The 19,705-nt window shown below is 42.9% G+C and overlaps 1 protein-coding gene and 1 non-coding gene across 2 annotated transcripts in view; both read right to left on the bottom strand.

Annotated features, from left to right (window-relative positions):
• Positions 1-19,492, bottom strand: part of LOC126284998 (chordin-like protein 1) — a 527,874-nt gene extending 508,382 nt beyond the window's left edge. Inside the window, exon 1 of the mRNA XM_049984295.1 lies at positions 19,350-19,492. The gene's annotated coding sequence lies outside the window, so the exon portion shown is untranslated. The remainder of the gene's footprint in view (positions 1-19,349) is intronic.
• Trnat-ugu (transfer RNA threonine (anticodon UGU)) lies at positions 14,196-14,269 on the bottom strand. Its single transcript has one exon. It is a non-coding gene; the product is annotated as a tRNA-Thr (tRNA).
• Positions 19,493-19,705: the final 213 nt, after the last annotated feature.

Genomic DNA, 19,705 nt, shown 5'->3' with positions numbered 1-19,705 from the left:
GAGTTCTTCGACACTGTCAGCAGGGCTGTAACACACCAGAACTTTTTAATATCCCCTCACAGAAAAAGTTCAGCGGGTTGGAGTTAGTGCTCTAGAAGGAAATGGTATTGGAGAGTCGCAACCGGTACACTTGTTATCTCAACGGAAGCTCTTTAAGATTGTTCGCAGCTGATGCTGTTCTCTATCAGAAAGTAGCAGAGGCAGAAGGCGTTATCGATCTGAAGAATGGCCTCCAGAGGACTGATGAATGTTGCAGGCTCTGGCAGTTGACCCGGAACGTAATTAAATGTAACATAGATCTCATATAATTAAATTTTCCTCAAGACATTTGTGTCTCGCCGCGCTGCAGTAATGGACTGTGCGGCTGGCCCCGGCGAAGGTTCGAGCCCTCCCTCGGGCATGGGTCTGTGTGTTTGTTCTTAGGATAATTTAGGTTAAGTAGTGTGTAAGCTTAGGGACTGATGACCTTAGCAGTTGAGTTCCATAAGATTTCGCACACATTTGAACATTTAAGTCTCATCTTTATCAACGATAACGATGGAATCTAAGGAGATGAATTAATGTCTGTACCATCGCCAGGACTTGCTAAGCAAGTATACTAGCCATTGCACCATCTCAGCATGACAGCTGACAGAGCTACATGGACTACGCTACACAAATGCCCTCCCTACCACAAACTGACAGTCTGAGAAGGGGAAAATAAGCTGAAGATGTGAACTGATGTTTGTGTTGGGGAGGGCACTGGACTAGAGTAGTGCACGCTGGTCAGTCAGCAGTAATTCTGTCGTGGTGTAATATCTAGCACACCAGCCTCCTAAGCAAGATGATATGGGGTTAAGTACCGGCCACAGCACAGATTTTAATTCATTTCTCCAGCCTCTATAGTTACCGTAAATGTAACATACTGGCCGGCCGCTGTGGCCGAACGGTTCTAGGCGCTTCAGTCCGGAACCGCACTGCTGCTACGGTCGCAAGTTCGAATCCTGCCTCGGGCATGGATGTGTGTGATGTCCTTATGTTAGCTACGTTTAAGTAGTTCTAAGGCTAGGGGACTGGAGACCTCATAGTGCTTAGAGCCATTTGAACCATTTTTATAACATATTGTGCACACATAGGGAAAGAAATCCACCCGTATACAACTACATTACTTATGACAAATTGCTGGAAACAATACATACCGTGAAATATCTGTCAGCAACTATCCATAGCGGCCTTAAGTGGAATGACCACATACAACAGTAGGAAAAGGAGATGCCAGACTGAGATTCATAGGAAGAATCCTGATTAAAGGTACTTCATCCACGAAAGAAGTGGCTTACAAGGCACTTGTTCGATCGATTCTTGAGTACTGTTCATGAACCTTGAACCCTTCCCAGGTAGCACGGATAGAAGAAATAGAGAAGATTCAACGAAGAGAGGCGCGTTTTGTCGGCACGAGAGCATTACAGACTGCCATTCAAACTCCGCTAGCAAACGCTACAAGAGACGCGTTGCGCATCAGAGGCAGGTTTACTATTGAAATTTCGATAGAGTACTTTCCGGGAAGAGTCGAACAACGTTCTACAACCTCCCCCTGAGCAGGGAAAGGAGGGATCATACACGGTACCAGAAGTACTCTCCGCCAAAAACCGTAAGGGGGCTTGCGGCGCATTGATGTAGACGTACATACTAGATGTAGATACTTGCCAGTACTTGGGTATCCGGGATGATGATGAAGTCAAATGAGGGCAGTTTCTGCCTAGCAGTGATTCAAAATAAACGTAGTATTGTGACACTGGAATGACTGCACTTGTGCATAGACCCTATGTTTATTGGGAGTATTCGTTTGTTTTCTTGTCCGCTACTCGCCCACTTCTAAAAGGAAACACGTTGCCTTATTGCTGGCCGCATAAAAGTCCTTGAACAAAAAGGCATGGGTGATAAGCAGGCAGCTGAGATGTTAAGCTGGCAACACCAACAGTTTCAGACATGAAAAAAATAAGTCCTCAGTTTTAAACTTCGTGTCTGTCCTTGAGGAGGAAAATGCGACTTCGCCGAGTATAGTAATCACACCCAACAAGCAAAAATCAGCTGACCAAATTGCAAATATTGTCTTTCAGAAAATTATTAAGTGGTTCTCTGAAAATTGACTCTCACAAAATTGTTAGAAAACACAGTTTATACAATTCTGTAAAGTACATGGCATAACACCATTGATAAATATAGACTATGAATGGAAGTTTGCTGCTAAGGTAGATACTCAAAATTTCTGGGTGTGTGCATTGATGAGAAATTGAATTGGAAGAAACACATCGATAATCTGCTGAAACATTTAGGCTCAGCTACTTACGCTATTAGGGTTATTGCAGATTTTGGTGATAAACATATCAGTAAATTAGCCTACTATGCCTATTTTCATTCACTGCTTTCAAATGGCATCATATTTTGTAGCAGTTCGTCGTTAAGAGAGAAAGTATTCATTGCACAAAAGCGTGTAATCAGAATAATAGCTGGAGCCCACCCAAGATCACCTTGCAGACATTTATTTAAGGAAGTCGGGATATTCACAGTACCTTCGCAATACATATATTCACTTATGAAATTTGTCATTAATAATTGATCCCAATTCAAAAATAACAGCGAAGTGCATATCTACCACACTAGAAGAAAATATGATATTCACTGTTCTGGATTAAATCTCACTTTGGCACAGAAAGGGGTGACTTACAATGCCACAAAAATTTTTGGTCATTTGCCAAATAGTATTAAAAGTCTGGCAGATAGTCAGCCAACATTTAAAGGCAAATTAAAAGGATTTATGAATGACAACTCCCTTTACTCAATACAGGAATTCTTAGATATGAGGTAGTATGTATGTATGTATGTGGGACCATCAGCTGGTGTGGCGTCTGGGTGTTTTGACATTGCGCTAACAAGAATGGAGTGGAACCATTTATAAGTGGAAGTGAATACTGCGTGAAGAGTTTGACAGAGCACTGAAAGACCTAAGTCGAAACAAGGCCCCTGGAGTAGACAACATTCCATTGGAACTACTGACGGCCTTGGGAGAGCCAGTCCTGACAAAACTCTACCATCTGGTGAGCAAGATGTATGAGACAGGCGAAATACCCTTAGACTTCAAGAAGAATATAATAATTCCAATCCCAAAGAAAGCAGGTGTTGACAGACGTAAAAATTATCGAACTATCAGTTTAATAAGTCACAGCTGCAAAATACTAACGCGAATTCTTTACAGACGAATGGAAAAACAAGTAGAAGCCGACCTCGGGGATTCCGTTGAAATGTTGCAACACGAGAGGCAATACTGTCCCTACGACTTATCCTAGAAGCTAGATTAAGGAAAGGCAAACCTACATTTCTAGCATTTGTAGACTTAGAGAAAGCTTTTGACAATGTTGACTGGAATACTCTCTTTCAAATTCTAAAGGTAGCAGGGGTAAAATACAGGGAGCGAAAGGCTATTTACAATTTGTACAGAAACCAGATGGCAGCTATAAGAGTCGAGGGACATGAAAGGGAAGCAGTGGTTGGGAAGGGAGTGAGACAGGGTTGCAGTCTCTCCCCGATGTTATTCAATCTGTATATTGAGCAAGCAGTGAAGGAAACAAAAGAAAAATTCGGACTAGGTATTAAAATCCATGGAGAAGAAATAAAAATGTTGAGGTTCGCCGATGACATCGTAATTCTGTCAGAGACAGCAAAGGACTTGGAAAAGCAGTTGAACGGAATGGATAGTGTCTTGAAAGGAGGATATAAGATGAACATCAGCAAAAGCAAAACGAGGATAATGGAATGTAGTCGAATAAAGTCGGGTGATGCTGAGGGAATTAGATTAGGAAATGAGGCAATTAAAGTAGTAAAGGAGTTTTGCTATTTGGGGAGCAAAATAACTGATGATGGTCGAAGTAGAGAGGATATAAAATGTAGACTGGCAATGGCAAGGAAAGCGAATCTGAAGAAAAGAAATTTGTTAACATCGAGTATAGATTTAAGTGTCAGGAAGTCATTTCTGAAAGTATTTGTATGGAGTGTAGCCATGTATGGAAGTGAAACATGGACGATAACTAGTTTGGACAAGAAGAGAATAGAAGCTTTCGAAATGTGGTGCTACAGAAGATTGCTGAAGATTAGATGGGTAGGTCACATAACTAATGAGGAAGTATTGAATAGGATTGGAGAGAAAATTGTGGCACAATTTGACCAGAAGAAGGGATCGGTTGGTAGGACATGTTCTGAGGCATCAAGGGATCACCAATTTAGTATTAGAGGGCAGTGTGGAGGGTAAAAATCGTAGAGGGAGTCCAAGAGATGAATACACTAAGCAGATTCAGAAGGATGTAGGTTGCAGTAGGTACTGGGAGATGAAGAAGCTTGCACAAGATAGAGTAGCATGGAGAGCTGCATCAAACCAGTCTCAGGACTGAAGACAACAACAACAACAACAAACATGTACCTTTACTTCAACCTATTGAGCCTGCCGGTGTGGCCGAGCGGTTCTAGACGCTTGAGTCTGGAACTGCGCGACCGCTACGGTCGCAGGTTCGAATCCTGCCTCGGGCATGGATGTTTGTGATCTCCTTAGGTTAGTTATGTTTAAGTAGTTCTAAGTTCTAGGGGACAGATGACCTCAGATGTTAAGTCCCGCAGTGCTCAGAGCCATTTGAACCATTTTTTCAACCTATTGAGGATCCTAAACAGTTGAAAAGTTCTCAAGAATGGATCGTTCGCGAGTTCCTTTGTCTTTTCCATACTTTCCCATAACTCCCCCAATAAAATGCATTGTCCATTCGCCTTCCTTATGACTGACCGTATGTGCTCTAGATATCGAATTACCGTGACTGGGCCAAGGAACATTCCATTAACAGTTTATCCGGAGCTAACATCAGTGTTTCTCCTACCTACCCGCATAAAGATAGAGCTACCAACATTTAAAGTTGTCACTCTCCTGACCCCACAAATAGCAACCGGTTGTTGGCCTCGCGAAGTAGCCTCCTCCACAGCGTTCTGTCCGTGTCATCTTTTCCCCGCCCTTCAAGTACCTTACGCTCCTTGACCCCGCGCTCTCTCCAACTTATATTCGATTTGCCTAAAGGTCTTCGCCCTTCTTGTTCTGATCCCTCCACCCTTATACAGATGTGCCCGGCCCATCTCAGCCTCCTTGTCTTGGCTTCTGCAAGAAGATGAAGTTGATTATATATCTCCCTGGGTCCCTGTTATTCCTTCTTCTCCATTCTCCTCCCAACTGGTCCAAATACCTTTACTAGAATTTTTTATTAAAAAATTATCGTTATTTCTCTCTGTATGCTTACCTTTTTACCATATTTCTGCCCCATGTAGTAATATACGTGTGGTGTCTGTTCTTTCGGACATGTCTCAAAGGACACATACCATTTTGATCCAGCACCCATTATGAACTAAGACACAAAGGAATTACAGATATTGGCTGCGAGTGGGCATCGATATAAATCAATGGGAAAAATTGAAAATTTGTGCGAGACAGGGATTCGAAGTCGGGTCTCCCTCTTCCTAGGCAGATGCTCTAACCACTATTTTTTTAAAAAAATTATTAATACGATAGAGAATACCAGGAAACCGGTGTTGCGAGAAGGAGTGAGCGGCAAGTTGCCAGATTCGGTAGGGCTATCAACGCATAGTTTTGAGGAGAAAAACATTCCGATGAACAGAGAATAACCGGTTTTAAGAGAGGAAAATGCATGGCTCAACTCCTCATTGCAGTAACACGTCGACACTGGGGTGGATGAAGAGAGACACTAGAAAGGGAACTGGAGAAAAATTGTCTGTGTTGGAGATTGCGTACAGGTGCACAATGGCTTTCATTAAGGAAGTGCTAAAAATCAAGTAGTGAACTGCGTGTCCACAAATCCACTTCACAGCGTTCGCCTTCGCTTGCGGGAAATATCCCGCGTCCGGAAAGAGGAACAAGTGAATGGATATGTGATGAGGATATATGGGTAATTAGGGCCGCCATCTGATCACTTAGCCATACAGTGATCATTGCAGCTGTATGCCTTACCTTGGTACGCTTCTTGTCACATCCAAATTCTCAACTTATCCACATATTACTAATGTAATGACCCTTGCCCATTGCCGTCATTACTGGTGGCATTTCGTCGATGCCCGTAAGAGTTAGAGCCCGATGTGCAGCCGCACTGATGAGATCATTAGCCATCCTTGCTTTAATTATATACAAGGTGTTCGGAAATTCCTATTAAAAACTTCTAGAACTTGTGGAGGCGAATAAGTAAATAACATTTTGAATGTGCGGAAACGTACCGATTACGTTCTACGACAGTTTCAACCCAAATATTTAACTGATCTACCTCCGCTGGAGGAATTGAACCAGGCGTGACACAGTAGAATTATTAGGTAACAATTCGGAAGGGATTGTAACAAAACATCGACACATCCACTTAAGCACATTCGTTTGTATTAACACTTTAAAATTACGTTCTTTACGGAAAATATGCTGGGTTAATACAAATAAATGCGCTTAAGTAATAAATGGACGTTTCGTTACGTTTCTTTTGAAATTATTACCCAATAATGGTGCTCTGTCACCCCTAATTTCCCAAGCAGAGGTGGATAAGTAAAAACCTGAACTGAAACCGTCGTAGAACGGAAACGGTACGTTCTTGGACATTGGTTTCTATTCAAAAAATTATGTACTCAGTCCCCTCTACAGGTCTTAGAAGTTTTTTAACAGGAATTTCTGGACACCCTGTATATGTGGTGTCTGTTCTTTCAGACATGCTCGAAGAAACAGACACCACATATGTACAGGATGTTTATAAATGAAAATCGGGGTTTTAACGCTTTATTATATTTATTACATTAAACTTACAGTTATAAATGATATGTCAATGAAAGAGCAACTCAAACAGTTGTATTTGGCACCATTGCGCATGCGCAGCGCCCAATGTTTCCAGCGCAATCCGCTAGACAGCGGTAGTAGCGAAGATGGCGACTAGTGAACATACAACGTTTTGTGTTCTGCAGTTTGCAAAAACCGATTCTGTGGTTACTGTGCAACGTGCGTTCCAGCTGAAGTTCGGTTGTGATTCTCCAAGTGATAATAACATTCATAGATGGAATCATCAGTCTGAAGATACTGGCTGCCTTTGTAAAGGGAAGAGCAAGAGTTAGTGAATAGACTGTTGAGCGATTGAGAGAATGGTTCACTCGTAACCCAATGAAATCAGACCGGTAGGCTAGTCGTGAATTACAGGTTCCCATATCAACTGTTTGGAAAGTTTTAAGAAAACGCGTGCAACTACATCCTTACTGTTTACAGTTATTACAGGCTCTAAAGCTGGCAGACCATGGATTGTAAGGTGTCAGGAAAATCAAACACCTTCCATGAAAACCCTGACATGATAAGCAAATCCAGTAGTATGTCACATAGCTCCGAATAAACCGTGTCATTAAATTTACCCAAGTAATACGAGTAACGAGTGAGCAAATGGAATACCACAGACTAACACAAGAATGCCTAAATGCATGTCATACCTCCAAACCATGAGACAGACACAGTTCCGAGGGGAGAAACGAGAACAGAAGCCGAGAGCAGAACCATGTTAAGCTAGAAGGCCCTACGAAAAGGGACGGACACCCACGTCGCCAGCTAACCACCAGGACCACCCACCATCCCATTTTAAAAGCTAGAGCCCTCCAGAAGAACAGTATAGATCTTACGAGAACACTAAAAGGGCCACACCAGCTGCAAGTTTTAGCGTCTCTGTTATGTTGCAAACCTAAAAAACATTGCCCCACCACGAAAAGTAGAAAGTTTCTCATTGGATAGACAGAATTTTTGTAGGTGGAGCTTAACGTTAACATTGAGACCCTGATTGGTCAGATGAAAATAAAGCCAAAGATTTGCTTCCGATACTGCGAGATGCATGGAGCTGCGCCAGCCGCTGCCCCCTGACGAATACCGACAAGGTAATGAACGCACGCGATGCCGCATTTTTGAGCGCATAAGGCTTCACTCAGAACTGCAGAAGTCTCATCTGTTACACCCCCTTTTTACATAATACTAGTGTCTATCGTCAATTGAAGCTCATGGTATTCACATTTGCTACGTAAGTTAAAAACTGAAACGCGATGATTTTTCTGTTATATAGTTATTGAGAATCCACATCAGCCACTGTAATTTACGACGAGTTAGATAAGTAATTAAAGATAACTGAGGGTCACTGTAGACCATTGTAATAGCTTTCTCTATTGTGAAACTTAATTTAAACCTAGATTATAGATGTGATATGGCATAGGTCATCCTTCGATCCATTGTAGAAGTTGGAAATCTATTCAGGGAATATTAGTTCACATTTTTGTTGAACGCAGTTGGTTTTTATCATCCTGTATTAAAATATTTCCTTTTATCAATAGTGCAATTTATAAACAACGTTTTGTGAGTAGAATAAAATTTCCAATGGTAAACTTAACTGATTTTTCGACGTTATTTTACCAGGTAACTAAAAATAGGAAAGCCTTGAACCCCTTCCACTAAATTTAGTTAGTATTAAGATTCTTTTACAGGGAGTGCAGTGGAGCTGACGCTGAAATCATTAAGTATTTGGTTATATCACCGCTAGTCTCACTGAACTCTTCTGAATTCTACATGTCATGTGTGGTCTGGCGTCTCCTTACCAGCAACAGCTCCCAGGTTCAAACTAGTCAATTCCCTAAAAAAACGCGCTCAGAGCGTCGTTGCGCGAAAGTGGTAGGGAGACATGACTTAGAACAAACAAACACTACGCAGAATGTTAGAGGATTACATGCCAACTTCGCGAACGAAATGTTGTTTCACGATGATGATTTTCTGTATCATGTTGTCTTCAGTGATGAATTGACTTTTCACCATAGTGGACATGTTAACACTCACAATGATCACATGTGGGGCTCAGAAAATCCTGACGAGGTCGTACAAATGCAACGAGATTCCCCTACAGTGACTGCTTTTTGTGCCGTATCCCGGCAGAAAGTTTATGGGCCTGACTTTTTTGGTGAACCTACTGTAACTGGCACTTCTTACCTTGATACACTAGTGTAATGCCTTCTTCCCTCAGTTGGAAGAAGGTGAGCCAGGGAACCTCATTTTCCAGCAAGATGGTGCTCCATCTCACTGGCATAGCGAAGTACGCGACTGGCTGATCTTCATTGTACCAAAGCGCTGGATGGGCCGCAAGGGCCCAATGACAGGGCCTGCTTTGCACGTTCACCCGACCTAACACAACGCGATTTTTTCCTTTTGGGCTTCATCAAGGATCGTGTGTACGTGCCTCTGCTACCAGCTGACCTCCCTGAATTAAGACACCGGATTGAAGCAGCTGTTGCTACAATCACTGAAGGCACACTTCTCAACATTTGGGAAGAACTCGGCTAGAGACTCGATGTGTGCTGTGTGACAAATGGTGCTCACATTGAACATTTATAGGGTTCTTGGTAAAACTGTTTGAGTTGCTCGTTCATTTGACATATCATTTCTAACTGTAACTTTAATATAATAAATATTATGAAGCGTTAAAACCCCGATATTCATTTATAAACACCCTCTGCAATTAGGGTGAGGACTGTGAAAGATTGCCGGCCGGTGTGGCCGAGCACTTCTAGGCGCGTCAGTCTGGAACCGCAGGACCGCTACGGTCGAAGGTTCGAATCCTGCCACGGGCATGGATGTGTATGATGTCCTTAGGTTAGTTAGGTTCAAGTGGTTCTAAGTTCTAGGGGACTGATGACCTCAGAAGTTAAGTCACATAGTGCTCAGAGCCAGCCATTTTAAACTGCGAAATATCTCTTGGATGCACACCAGGCCAGAAATCCTACGGGAATCAACGAAATGCCGCGATTAATGAGGACAATGGGCAAGAAACTACAAAAAGGTGCTAATTTAAGGAGATGGGACCTGGATAAACTGAAAGAACCAGATGTTGTAGAGAGTTTCAGGGAAAGCATAAGGGAACAATTGATAGGAATGGAGGAAAGAAATACAGTAGAAGAAGAATGGGTAGCTCTGAGGGATGAAGTAGTGAAAGCAGCAGCGGATCAAATAGGTGAAAAGACAAGGGCTAATAGAAATCCGTGGGTAACAGAAGAAATATTGAATTTAATTGATGAAAGGAGAAAACATAAAAATGCAGTAAATGAAGCAGGCAAAAAGGAATACAAACGTCTCAAAAATGAGATCGACAGGAAGTGCAAAATGGCTAAGCATGGATGGCTAGAGGACAAATGTAAGGATGTAGAGGATTATCTCACTAGGGGTAAGATAGATACTGCCTACAGGAAAATTAAAGAGACCTTTGGAGAAAAGAGAGCGACTTGTATGAATATCAAGAGCTCAGATGGAAACCTAGTTCTAAGCAAAGAAGGGAAGGCGGAAAGGTGGAAGGAGTATATAGAAGTTTTATACAAGGGCGATGTACTGGAAATGGAAGAGGATGCAGATGAAGATGAAATGAGAGATACGATACTGCGGGAAGAGTTTCACAGAGCACTGAAAGATCTGAGTCGAAACACGGCCGCGGGAGTAGAAACATTCCATTAGAACTACTGACGGCCTTGGGAGAGCCAGTCATGACAAAACTCTACCATCTGGTGAGCAAGATGTATGAGACAGGCGAAATACCCTCAGACTTCAAGAAGAATATAATAATTCCAATCCCAAAGAAAGCAGGTGTTGACAGATGTGAAAATTACCGAACTATCAGTTTAATAAGTCACAGTTGCAAAATACTAACGCGAATGGAAAAACTGGTAGAAGTGGACCTTGGGGAAGATCAGTTTGGATTCCGCACAAATGCTGGAACACGTGAGGCAATACTAACCTTACGACTTATCTTAGAAGAAAAATTAAGAAAATGCAAAACTACGTTTCTAGCATTTATAGACTTAGAGAAAGCTTTTGACAATGTTGACTGGAATACTCTCTTTCAAATTCTAAAGGTGGCAGGGGTAAAATACAGGGAGCGTAAGGCTATTTACAATTTGTACAAAAACCAGATGGCAATTATAAGAGTCAAGGGGCATGAAAGGGAAGCAGTGGTTGGGAAGGGAGTGAGACAGGGTTGTAGCCTCTCCCCGATGTTATTCAATCTGTATATTGAGCAGGCAGTAAAGGAAACAAAAGAAAAATTTGCAGTAGGTATTAAAATGCATGGAGAAGAAATTAAAACGTTGAGATTCGCCGATGACATTGTAATTCAGTCAGAGACAGCAAAGGACTTGGAAGAGCAGTTGAACGGAATGGATAGTGTCTTGAAAGGAGGATATAAGATGAACATCAACAAAAGCAAAACGAGGATAATGGAATGTAGTCGAATAAAGTCGGGCGATGCTGAGGGAATTAGATCAGGAAATGAGACACTTAAAGTAGTAAAGGAGCTTTGCTATTTGGGGGGAAAAATAACTGATGATGGTCGAAGTAGAGGGGATATAAAATGTAGACTGGCAATGGCAAGGAAAGCGTTTCTGAAGAAGAGAAATTTGTTAACATCGAGTATAGATTTAAATGTCAGGAAGTCGTATCTGAAAGTATTTGTATGGAGTGTAGCCATGTATGGAAGTGAAACATGGATGATAACTAGTTTGGACAAGAAGAGAATAGAAGCTTTCGAAATGTGGTGCTACAGAAAAATGCTGAAGATTACATGGGTAGATCACATAACTAATGAGGAGGTATTGAATGGAAGAGGAGTTTGTGGCACAACTTGACAAAAAGAAGGGACCGGTTGGTAGGACATCTTTTGAGGTATCAAGGGATCACAAATTTAGCATTGGAGGGCAGGGTGGAGGGTAAAAATCGTAGAGGGAGACCAAGAGATGAATACACTAAGCAGATTCAGAAGGATGTAGGTTGCAGTAGGTACTGGGAGATGAAGAAGCTTGCACAGGATAGAGTAGCATGGAGAGCTGCATCAAACCAGTCTCAGGACTGAAGACCACAACAACAACAACAACAACAATGGGCAATGGGCTCTGCATTAGTAGTGTGTGGATATGTTGAGAATTTGTGTCAGACGAGAGGCGTGCTAGGGAGGTTAGTGCAGTTGCGGTGACCACTGTGTCCGGATGGCTTAGCAGTCAGAGCATCTTCCTAGTAGGCAGGAGACCTGGACTCAAATTCCGGTGCGACACAAATTTTCAACTTTCGCCATTGATTTAAATCAATGCCCACTCGCAGTCAACGTTTGTAATTCCTCTGTGTTCCATACCGTAATACGGGTCCCATTATACCAGTAGTTTTATGTATCCGTATTTTGGTTTCTCTTTAAAATGTTTTGGTGAACGTAATTCGTTAAGTGATTCCGCTTTGTTCCTCGCTGTTGTTTCTAGTTTCTCATATTTTCTGTTTGCTTACTGTCACCCCAAGACATTTAAACTGGTCGACTGCTTCAAACACATGGCTACCAACCCGAAGGCGTTTCCCTGCCTTTTCTCTTTTAATTTCTTTCTACCCTCATGAATTTTGTTTTCTCGTCGTTTATCTCTAAATAAACTTCCTTCGGTTTTTTGAATAGCTTTCTTGGCAGCATTTACAGGTCTCTAGATTTCCAGCGATTGATGTCAGCATATTCATTTTATTCCTACGATAATTCCCTCGTCTGGATTGCTTGCTGCATCCAGTGCTTCTACAGCCACATCTACATCTATATTTGTACTCACCAAGCCACCCAATGGTGTGTGGTGGAGGGCCCTTTCATGTTCCAGTCGCGTATGGTTCGCGGGAAGAACGACTGCCGGAAAGCCTCCGTGCCCGCTCGAATCTCTCTAATTTTACATTCGTGATCTCCACGGGAGGTATAAGTAGGGGGAAGCAATATATTCGATACCTCATCCAGAAACGCACCCTCTCGAAACCTGGACAGCAAGCTATACCGCGATGCAGAGTGCCTCTCTTGCAGAGTCTGCCACTTGAGTTTGCTAAACATCTCCGTAACGCTATCACGCTTACCAAATAACCCTGTGACGAAACGCGCCGCTCTTCTTTGGATCTTGTCTACCTCCTCTATCAATCCGACCTGGTACGGATCCCACACTGATGAGCAATACTGAAGTATAGGTTGAACGGGTATTTTGTAAGCCACCTCCTTTGTTGATGGACTACATTTTCTAAGGACTCTCCCAATGCATCTCAACCTGGCACCCGCCTTACCAACAATCAATTTTATATGATCATTCCACTTCAAATCGTTCCCTACGCATACTCCCAGATATTTCTCAGAAGTAACTGCCACCAGTGTTTGTTCCGCTATCATACAATCATTCCTGTGTTATGTTGAGTTACAGTGATATTATTCCATTGCGTCTCCTGTCTCATGGAATATTCTCCGTTCCTAGCCTTTCAGTGTAGGTTTTACAATATCTTCCATCGTCTTTCGTTTTCCAAACTTCTGTATTTTCTCCCACCATTTTTCTCTGCTTATACTATCGTAGGCTTCCTTAAAATCAATTAACAATGTTGCCACTGTTTTGTTGTGCTCCCAGAATTCTGATATGGCTTCTGTTAGTACAAATAACTGATCAGCAGTGGTTAGATTCTTCATAAATCCAGCTTGTTTCTCAACTGTTACCTCTCTTAAATACGGCTCCAACATTTTCTGGAGAATCTCGTAGAAAACATTTTGTAGGCTGTCCCTTTTAAGGAGATGCCTCTGTAATTTCGGCATTCTTGCTTATCACCCTTATTATGAACTGCTAGTACCATCGCTTCGGTCCACTCAATCTGGCATTATTTCTTCATGCCGAATGTAGGTCGCGAGTTTGTGTATTTGCTTCGCAATTATATCTTCTCCATTTTTAAGTAATTCAGTTGTTATTTCATATGTCCAAACAGAAATCGTATCGGCGTCATGCTGAATTCTCTTACAACCCCTCAACGACAGTCATCAGCAAACCTTCTCAGATTGGTGCTCCCAGAAATGCTTTGATTAACGATGCGCGCTTGTCAGTAAGACAAAGCTCAGTGCGTGTGCGCCAGGGAAATACAGACACTTCGGTGAATAGTGATGTTGTGACAAACGAATTTCGTTTGATATGAAGATAGCAACTGTTCTCGAAAGAACAGATACCATTGATGACCGTGCAGCTTCTCTAGAATAAATGATAATTAATTGAAACCCTGAGCTGCCGACAGGTGTTGTTGATATACCTCGATGGGAAGACCTGAAAATGTGTGCCCCAACAGGGACTCGAACCCAGGATCTCCTGCTTACATGGCAGACGCTCTATCCATCTGAGCCATCGAGGACACAGATGAATAGCTCGACTGCAGGGAATTGTCCCTTGCACGGTTCCTGTGAGACCCACATTCCCAACTGTCCAGAATCTACATACGTAATGTAGGCATTTGCACCCGAATGGCCTAAATGGTATCATTGGTGCCCACTCCCGTCATTTTCATCGAGATTTCATCCGCACTGAGAACATTTTTCTGCGAATTTAATTCAGTTAAGTTCAGTAAATGGCTAGAAATATTACACTGAACATAATCAAATACGACGAGAGGCTAACGACATCTTGTTAAGCCTTACCTACGTGCAGGAGATCGTATTGAGACAGAGGTGGACATTTTCTGAACAGCTGTCTCTGGCTTTTAGCGGAGATCTAATTCAGGAAGGTAATCACATTTATGGCACTGGCAGACTGGCAGTAGCAAGAAAAGTGTGAGGCCAGAGTAGAAGCTACCTAGTTGAGAAGTGGCGGCTCCGTTCACGAAAACTGACAACGGCCGGAAGAGCGGTGTATTGACCCAATGGCCCTCCATTTTGCATCCAGTAACGCATGTAGTATGAGGATGACACGGCGGTCGGTCTGTACCGCTGGGCCTTCCGAGAGCTCTTCAGAGGCAGTTTAGTTTTAGTTTAGTAGCAAGATAAAGAGTTTCTGGAAAAGAAAAATTTGTTGCCTCTAACTATAAATTTAGATGTCGTGAAGTCTTTTTAGCCGTATTTGTCTCCAGCGCAGCCTTGTACGTAGTTGTACGTGACCAATAAACAGTTCATGCAGGAAGAGAATGGAAATTTCTGAAATTTGGTGCTGCAGCAAAATGTTGAAGATGGGATGCGTATATTGGGGGTAACTAATGAGCAAGCATTGAATCCAGTTGAGGAGAGAAGAAAATTACGCCACGACTTTACTAAAATAAGGGAATAGTTGACACGACAATCCTAAATCATCATCAAGAAATTATCGGTTTGAGAATGGGGTCAGTGTTGGGGGTAAACATTGTAGAAGGAGAGCAAGGCTTGAATATCGTAAGCGGGTTGAAACAGATGTAGATTGCGCTAGTTACGCAGGGATGAAGAGGCCTGCACGGGACAGCCTAGCGTAGAGGGGTGGTTCGAGTCAGTTATCGGAGTGAAGATCACAACGACAGAATATTACCCAGATCACAGCGTCCTCCTCTACAAAGTGGTAAGTGCGAAATACCCAACCAAGGACTGTTATTGACAATTATGATGCTTATCGATCACCATATCCGTCGATGAGCCATTAATGAATTGCAAGTTGATATTCGTTTTAAATATACCGTGCATTGCAATGATCTGTGCGTAATTTCGTTCGTTGTAAAAACGGCATGAATATTTTGTTTTTCTAATAAAGAGGATAGTTAACTATTTTCCGAAGTGTTCAGAGTTCTACATGATGGAGTGCTACATTTTTATGCATACAAGAACGAGTAACCAATCGACAGAGGTCAAACACAGTACTACAGTTCTCTGATTCCAGTCTGCCCTGTACTGTCTTTCGTCGCAGTGGACCATCAGAAAACTACATTAGTAAAATTTTGTATTTGCGGGGACCCACAGTCTTCAGATGCTCAATAAACGTTAACATGGGCCGTAGTAGGCTGTATGTGATTTTTATTTAATCGTGCGATTAACTAATTTCGGCTTGAGAATGACAAGTAGACGAAAGTAGCTAATCGCACGATTGAATAAAAATACGACGGACCATGTTTACGTTTGTCAGTATCAGTAAAATGTTCCTCAAAATCATTAACTTCACCTACAGTTAGATAACTCTCTCGGACTGTGCTTTCAACGCACACCACAGCGTGTAGCGCTGCTGTTTTAGTTACAATGAACCGCAAAATAAGATTACTGGCAAAAATGACAAACGATGTAAGAACTATAAGTTTGGTACATCGGTGGACGGTCTCGAACAGCTGGGATATTGATTGCTCCACTTACAAAATAAGACATTCGTATATACATATGTCTCTTTAGGATATGTTTCTCATTTGTTTTTTTAGCACAATTGAAGCTGCCCATTTTGCTAGATCGGGATCAAATGAAACAATATTTTTCATGCTTATTGTAATTTTAACACATTTCTTACATCATTGAATACCCATACATGACTACCGGTAAGCGCCAATACACAAAGAGACAGGGTTTCAATAAAGCTCTTCTGCTTTTAAGATATCGACATGGAGTAAATTAAACCATCCCCCCCCCCCCCCCCCCCCAATTCCCTTGTGCATGTTAAGCAATTACAGTGAATCCTAGTCCAGTATGCGAGTAAAGAAATGTGCGAAAGAGCTTACCACACAAGTTCAGCCAAGGATGCAATTAATCTTCGCTCTGAAAAAAGCGCTTTTAAGCAATCGGTACGAAAGTTTGGACAAATGGTTGGGGTTGTATGGCTAGTGCTCGTGTCGTTTCCATAGGTACAACTTTTCAAGCTACTGTATCGGTTTTAAAGGTATTTGTAATAAAATTCGATTTTGCGTGGAAAATAATATGTACAATACCTAATGTTTACGTGGCAAAGGAGGTGAAAGTGAGCTGCGCCAGTGGTCCTGATTTTTTACCCATAGCGCATTTCAAGTGTAGTTTTCTGAACTCTTAAAATGCAAAATAAAAAAAAAAAACCACAGGAGTCACATTTCCCGAATGCCGTTACGACATTCTTCCGTAAAAGAAACCACAATTTTTTGACTTATCCATATATAAACAAAGCCGCTTACAGTACCTACGGTTATTCTTAGGTATGTACGCAGACTTTTGCTGTTTGAGCAGGCTTCAGAGAAATTCCACTGGGTGTGTGATAGCGTTAGGTAACGTAAACGAAATTTTGATCGAAATGCGGTAGTGGGGAAAACTGGATTAATAAGCTTGTTGAAACCCTCAACCTTCGTATATTGTCGCTTTCCGGTAATCATGTACGGATATTTTGAATAATTGAAGGAATACGCTAGTTTAATAGCTTCGCTGGCTTAACTGGTATAGTAATCTCTTTCGTGTACTTTTTACATCTCGTTAGCGTACGCAGTAAATTTACTCTTACTGCAATTACTTAATTTGAAAGTTTCAGACGCTATAATTGCAATAAATATAGTAATTATGTTTCATCTTTATGATACAGTCTAACAAAACAACAACAGTTCTGATTAAAATACGAAAAAACAAACTAATGAGCGATATTATTATTTTAAAACAGTACGTATATTAGAGAAACTAGTATTTGTTTTATGTTGGTTGCTAGCCTGTGCATTGCCCTGGATTCGAGCAGTATTCTGCCGACGAGTAAGGAACGATGAAGTGAATGTTGAGACACTCGAACTGAACGGAACACAAGCTATGACAATGCTCTTGCATAGACGCTCTCTGTTCTGAATCAAAGTACACGGCGCTAAGGTGCCCTGCGCCACGACGAAGGGGGCAGCTGTACGCACACTAACAGCCACCGTACCTGTTTCATCTGCGGGTGCATTATAGCGACTACAACTTATAAACAAAGGAAAATCTGAGGCTATAGTAACGGAAAGCTCTTGGAGGAAAGAATGTAGCAATTTGCCACATGTGACGGTTTGTAGTAAAAATGTTCGCAAGAACAGGCGGGAGGTGTGCTAAAATTTTGGACATATCTGCAACCACTGCGTAGACTCGACTGTTAAGCGACGTCTGCATGCGAAAGCCGATGACTGGTAGGCTGCGCCGGCAGTCTTGCCATTCACATTTAACACGTGTCCCGCCTATTTCATGCAGTGTTTCGCAGCAAACCAAAAGAAGCGTGATGTCACAATTCTAGCTACTATATACAAGAACAAAGTTCATTGCAGTCAATATTCACATCGTTTACTGGCTATAGCGATTTCTACAGACGAGCCGTTGTCAATAGCTCATACACATTTCTCGTCCGAGATGGCTGTGTCAAAATAGGGTATCAACATTTCATTGGCAATCTGGAGGACTGTCCTACACTCAGGATGACGAAATCTGAGCTTGAACGGGTATCGTGTCAGTTTCGGGCCGTGAATGACTAAACAATTTCACTACGTCTGGTAAATATCTATTACATTTTTTCGCATTCTTCAGTGATACTGAATTACTGCGTATCTCTGTTTGACGGATGCAAAATTCAGTTAGATAGGGGACGATTCTTTTGTATGTGTGTGTTGGAGGGGGGAGGGAGGGGACCGAGTGCGGGGGAGAGGTGTCAGGCGTTCCTCCCTGACCCTTGCAGGATTTTCATTGCCTACCACATAGGGATATTATCACGTATCGGAAGTATTGCTTCGATATCACTGCTTATGAATATGGCGACATCGCCATTGTGCTGAAGTGCACACAACATTGTTAGTCATACAAAAAAATCTGTCAGGATCGGGAGTATTTTTATTAACACATGACCGGCTTCAATCCCTTATCCACCATGAGCAACACAAAATTCTTGGCTACGAATATCAGGTACATATGAATAGCTGAGTATCATAAACCGCATAGAGCTGTTTGAAACGATATGCTACTCGTAGCCAAACATTTTATACCGAAATGGAGCCCCGTCTCTACTTCACAACTGCCAGACGATTTATCTGGCGTAGCATTAATAAATTATACACACAAATTTTCCTCGTGAATCAGTCTAGCTGTTACGGAAAACCGGATCAAAATCTTTACAGTTGTTCGTAAGATTAGTCTTCGCATGCAGCCGTAAAAACGAGGAGGGGGATTTTAATTTATAATATGTATAGGTGATAGTGCATAAGATACTGAAAACGATAATATCTTAATAAAATACTCAGCGGTCGAGCCAGATAATTATTTTTGTATTACAGTATCTGTCTATAGTTCTGGAGTGTACTGTCACTTGCAAGAAATTGAAGGAATCTAGTGCGGACGATAAAATGAGTTGCAAGTGAGTTGAGGACAGTCTACGAGTGAGGGAGAACCGCTAGTGCTTTGTTTCCGAAGCGCCCAGACAAGCGAACGCGCAGCGCCAGATCTGAACGGCGCGCTCCGCTCAGCGCCGACGCGACGCGCTCGAGCGACGTCGCCGCGGGCGGTGACGTCGGCGCGCGCGGCCGCCGGTGACGTAACTACCTGTCGCTGACGTCACTGCTGCGCGGCTGCGGCGGCGGGGCGGGGCGGGGCGGCGAGGCGTCTCGGCGGCGGCGTCGCTGTCGGCGTCGGTGCGGCACTCGGCGCGAGCTGCCCGGAGGCGTCGGTGCGGTGTGGTGTCGCGCCGCGGTCTGAGCGGCGGCGGCGCCGCGGCGCCCGCTATATACGCGGCCGGCGACCTGTTGCTGGCCGGGGGCGCATGCGCGCCGCACCCCCGCCCCCTCCCTCTGCCCCTCCCGCACCCCTCCCCGCCCGGCGACGCCGCCGCTCCAGCGGAGCGCGGGGGTGGCCGTCGAATCTGTGTCACGCGCCCGTCAGTCGCCGCCAGCCACGCGTCT

The sequence above is a fragment of the Schistocerca gregaria genome, chromosome 1 (genome assembly GCF_023897955.1).
Source record: "Schistocerca gregaria isolate iqSchGreg1 chromosome 1, iqSchGreg1.2, whole genome shotgun sequence".
Taxonomy (NCBI): domain Eukaryota; kingdom Metazoa; phylum Arthropoda; class Insecta; order Orthoptera; family Acrididae; genus Schistocerca; species Schistocerca gregaria.
The sequence above is the reverse complement of the archived record's forward strand: the minus strand, read 5'-3'. Positions and strand labels throughout refer to the sequence as shown.